The following is a 6,086-nucleotide window of genomic DNA, read 5'->3' as shown; positions in this document are numbered from 1 at the left end:
TACAATATAAGTAGAATATACTTTTTTATTGAAAATACTAATAGTAGTTTAAAATATTGACTAGAAAATAATTAAATTAACAAGTTTTTTTAACTTCTTATCAAATACAAGATTTTTAATTATTTCGTTTGTCGTTGGAACCAAATCTCTGTGTATATTTAACAGAGCTAACCCATTTAGCCGAGATTCAGTACTTCGTAAATATGTTTTCAACCTTCTCAAGTTAGAAAAAGTCCTTTCATTCGTACATGTTGTAATAGGCAAACATGCAAGAAAATAAAACAACTTCGAAATATTAGGAAATTGAGCCAAGGTTTCTTTACACCGATTGAGCGCATCAATAGCATGCTCAGGTAAAATAGCTAAACGTATAAATATTTGTACCACAATTCGAATTCCCTGATTAAATTTATTTCAGTATCAATCTCATAGGAATAAAATTTTTCTAAATATTTAATTTTACCAATAGTGGCATTTGAAAATGAAGAAGGATCTTTGGGTAATAAAACTTGAAGATTGCTAAAGACTTGTTTTTTATCTAAAACCCGTACTTTTATTTGCGATAAAAAAGTATCTAAGAATGGGATGAAAATGGATATTTTATAATATTCTTCAGTTGAGCCAATATTTATTTTTATCTCAATAATGGCCTAGGTGCTAGACGAGGTTTAATTAGTATTATATCATAAAATTTAGCCTTCGATTCAACGTCTAGATAAATATTATGAAAATATTTATCTACATTCATTCTTATTGTATCTACCTGTTCATGTATATTTTCCGCCAAATCAATAACCTAAACCAAATCTAAATTTGGTTTTTGTAAATTTCTACAAAGTAGTGAGCTAAAAATAATTTATTGATGCAACTAGCAGCAATGATAAACTCTGATTGATCAATTGAATTCAATAATGATTAACGACACATTACTTTTTTTCATGCTCAGCCTTATTTATAAATTATCGTTTGATTTCAATCTCTTTGACTAAATATTTTTCCATTTTATTAATATTTTTGAATAATATGTTGGAAAATTGATATTCAAATATTTGTAAAATTTTGATTGGTGGGGGGGGGGGAATCTGGGGGGTGGGGGTAAAATTTTTATTAGCTTAAAATGATATTTATGAAAATAGTCAAATTTGCGATGGGGGGGGAATTTCCCCCTTTCCCCCCCATTGGTTACGCGCCTGATATTTTAAAATAGAACTAATTAGAATAGCACAATTATTTATTTTTTTTACTTTGAACATTCTTTTATTACACAATGATATTTTTTTTAAATAAAATATACAAATTAAAAAAAAACAGTTATAAAAACCAAAGTGGGACTACAAGTTCTCAAATTGTTTGGTATATAATCTTAAAAAAATATAAAATAATTATGAAGATTAAAATTATTTTAAAGCTTTTTGCAATGAACTGTCACTTGTTAGAAAATAATTTTTAATATCTAATAAAAAAAGATTTATTCATCTCCTGCGACAACCTTGAATTTATATACTATAATTATGATATTTTGTTAAATTCTGATAAATTTATTTAACTTAGTTATTATATATTTCAAGAATATATATAATTATTTTTTTACATAAATATTATTTAATTTCTACGATTAAGATGAAATGAAGATAATTAAAATTTCATTATTAGTTATATATATTATTATAAAAATAGTGTATTGAAAAATTATTTTTTCTATATTTTATATATATAAACACGAAAATAACGGTTATAATAAAATTAAAATATATATTATAATATCATACTGATCAACGATCTTATAAGTTATAAGGTAAATATAATAAAAATAGATGATATTTTAAGAAATTTAATAGTTTTTATGATCATAAAATATAAAATCTAATATTATGAAAATATTAAAATTATTTATTTAGTGATTAATTATAGAATTGAATATCTCTTGGTAAGAGCAGGGTGTCTGCTGGATTTTACCGGGAGGGGAAAAGAGAGGAGGTATTCGAAAAGTGAAGGATTTTTTTTGGTTAAATAATAATTCGAAACTATAAAATTTTTATTGTTGTATTTAAAATATAGTTTTAAATTTATCACGATAATCAAAAATTAAACCTAAAGTTTTCAACTTCCGCCTGGAAGAATAAACCTGCCATAAATCTGGCTGAATTAATACCCGCTCACCCTTGTGCTTATCTATAACAGCTTTCACTTTATCCAGTATTTGCTTTCATAATTCCTCGATCCCCAACTGCTCACAGATGGATGCCAATCATGATTTGCCTAGTGACAAAACATTAATTAAAATTATATCGACAAAATTATTTTTGATTTAAATCATATAAAAATAAAAAATATATGTGAAGAGAATATTATAAATAGTTATACTAAAACAATATTGAAATATTTTGTAGCAACAACCTTAGGCAATTCCGCCGCTGAAGAGGGGGAGGGTTGGACAGAGTTCGAGGGTCCGTGATTTTCGGTGAGGGGGAGCAGATTTTGTGGGTATTGGTTACTAAACTCTAGCGGATCATCACGGTCGTTTAGAAGGTAGTAAATAAAATATTTTAGGAGTTTAAATAGAAAAATTAAGATTATATTGAATTTCGAATGTTCGTCGTGGTAAATCACAAAAAAAAAAATTCATTTCAAATTATGTACAATCAAATTCGACATACTAAAAAAAATCAGTAATCATGATTGCATAATTTACACCTATTATATACTAAAAATTGGTTGAAAACTTGTTGTCATAATAAAGATTTTATACATATTGGCCATCCTTAAATCTGGCTTGGACCAGTTTCAAGGGAAGAAAATATCATAACAAGGTTTTATAAATTGTAATGTCGTGTAAAAAAATGTAAAAAACAATGAGAGACACAAAAATAAAAGAGATAATTAATGGCAAAAACAACCTGGGGAGACTTCGAAAAAAAAATACTATTATAAAAGATTCTATACATATTGTCCATCCTTAATAGCGTAGTCCAGTTTCAAGTGTAGTATATATCATAACAAGGTTTTTTAAATTGTAGTGTCGTGTAAAAAAAAAATTAAAAGTACAAGATAATGTAAGACAAAAAAGAAGAAAAAAAAATTTCTCTAAGACAAACACAACACACCTCCCCACTTAAACATTGCTATCTGGTAACCGTCGCACCGCTGGATTAGGGAGAATTTAAGTTCTACGTTAATTTAATAATAAAAAAAAGGAACGGCATTAGCCGCACCGCTGGATTAGGGCGGATTTACGTCTACATTAAATTAAAAAATAAAATACAAACGGCCTTCGCCGCACTGCTGGTTCAGGGCGGATCTATCACTTAATTTAATTTAATAAGAGAGAAAAACGGTTTTCGCCGCACCGCTGGATTAGGGCGGATATATGTCCACATTAAATTAAATAGTAAAATAAGAATGGCCTTCGCCGCACTGCTGGTTCAGGGCCGATTTATTACTTAAGTTAATTTAATAAAAGAGAGGGAACGACTTTCGCCGAACCGCTGGATTTGGGCGGATTTAAATCCATATTAAATTATAAAGGTAAAATACGAAACGGCCTTCGCCGCACCGCTGGTTCAGAGTGGATTTAAGTTCTAAATTAATTCAATAAAGAAAACGTACAGAACAATGATACACACACAAAAAAACAGGGGATAATTAATAACCCACCACCCGACCTCCCCCCACCCTCCCCCAAAAAACGGGGTTTCTTTAAAAGATATACTTTAAAGAAAACAGAACACAGGGAATAATTAATGACAAAAAAGCGAGAGGATTTTTTTTAAAGAGCAAATATTAATGTGTTGTGCTGTATAAGTTTCTTGGGCTCAATCAATATAGTCTTTTACAATTATGTATCTAATTATTTTTGTTAAAAAATCTAAATTAATTATATCATTTAATATTATATTGGATATATTAAATCAAAATATTTCTTGTTTTATATTCTTAAGTTTATAATCTTAATTTGTATAAAAAATAAATAAATAACAAATTTTATTAAAAATAATATTTATTACACATATTAAAAAAATATAATAAAAATATTAATATATTTGTTGAATATATTTATGTAGCCCACATTAGTTCTTACTATTTGAAATTAAATCATCGTTAAAATGCTTATAATAAAAATATTTTATTATAAACAACATATTTTAAATGAATTATATAAATCATTTATTATAATTTAAACTTTATTATATCAAAAATGGCTTAAATTTATTTTGAAAAAATTCGTATGCACAATGGTAATATAAAATTACATTAATATGTGTGTTTCTTTAATTATTGGTATTATTTATTCTTATTCTAACTTTTAGGGATTTTTCCTTAAGTTGGAAAATTTTAAATAGAAATAAGTAATATAATTTACACTATTTTTATTCAAAATAACATTAACATTAAAATTTGCTTAAAAATATTTTTATAGGAAACAATTTAGATTATATATTTAATCAATTTTCATTATATCAAAAATGGCTTGAATTTACAAAAAATACACTAATTATAAAATTTTTGATGTATAATATATGTGAATGTAGATAAAGAAAACTACGGGTGATTGTTAAAATGCTAACGGACACGATGGAGTCTTCGACGTTAAGTTTTACAGCTTTTTGGATCTAGTAGAGTATATTTTGATTGATTACCTTTAGAGAAATATCAGAATGGTCTGAACCAGATATATCTGTAGCTATTACATTATTATATTCAATAGAACAGCCTATTTTTTCTACTCATCATTGGAATGTATGATTAAATTATATTATAACAAAACAATTTTATGCAATATTTTTCAAAAAATGAAGTGGATATTTCTGTGGTTTTATATTATTATGTTACTACTTAGAAAACTAAGAGATAATATCGAGAATTTTACGAGATTTATGAGAATATTGGGCGAAAGCGAAATTTATGTGAGCTTTGAGTGAAAGCGAAATTATTTCGAGATTCGCAAGTCTCGACTTTCATCTAAGCAAACAATCGTTCTAATATTAATGAACACAGACAAGAATTATTATAAAATAACCGTTATTATTCCATTTTTGGATACATTTTTGACTCACATGAACGATTTGTGATTTATTATATAGCTCTGTTCAATTAAATCCATCTTAGGATATATTTAATCTTGATATTACAATTAAAGATTTCGATCAATTTTATTATGAAGATATAAATTTATCCGAAGGCCATATATGAGAATTTATATCTGGGTATGAAAAATTAATTTAATTAAATAATTCTCCAAGAAAGGCCATAGAAGCATTGCATACTTTAAAATATTATTTGTAATTTATTCTGTATCTATTAAAATTACTCTATAACATGGCAGCAAACATGTATAAGAGTGGATCCTTCCTTCATAACGGAGAATAAAAACCTATCTCAGAAATACGTCATCTGAAAATCGATTGAATGAACTGGCTTTACTTCTTAATATATTTAGAGATTTAAACATTAATTACCAAACAAATTATGAAAAATTGGAGCAATCGCAAAGAAGATAAAATTTCTATTTATGAACCATATTTTAAATAACTTTCGAAATCATAATATAAATGTTTAATTCTATATTTTATTGTAATTTATGTAGCTATTATATTTTTTTAACATTATTATATTTTCTCTAATAATATTTTATTATTTATGTTCGAAATCATTATTTTCTATATATAATAGGTTCTTATAAATTTTATAGGATGATTAAATTTTTATGTTCTAATATAAATTATCCCCCCCCCCCGTAGAAAATTCCTAACTACACGCCTCGTCAGATGCCATATAACCCTTTAGAGATGTCTATCGGAAAAGAGTATGTTGCTTCTGAAAATTTTACCATGATAAATACCACCGAAGTTTGTGGATAAAACCTGATCAATATTTATATTTTCAGGGTGCTTGTCAATTTGTTCTTAGCACTTCATCAGAGTCAGGAGCTCTTAAATCGTTGTGAGAAAAATAAGGCAGAACCGCTTTACATTTAGATGTGTTTAAAGAAAAAGGAATATAAACAGTTTTTCTTTCGAAATCTCCCCAACATTGTTTTTATCATTAATTATCACTTTTAATTTTGTATATCATTTTGCTTTACATTC

The sequence above is a fragment of the Gordionus sp. m RMFG-2023 genome, chromosome 3 (genome assembly GCF_954871325.1).
Source record: "Gordionus sp. m RMFG-2023 chromosome 3, tfGorSpeb1-WG-v2, whole genome shotgun sequence".
Lineage (NCBI taxonomy): Eukaryota > Metazoa > Nematomorpha > Gordioida > Chordodea > Parachordodidae > Gordionus > Gordionus sp. m RMFG-2023.
This window is presented reverse-complemented; position numbering follows the sequence as displayed.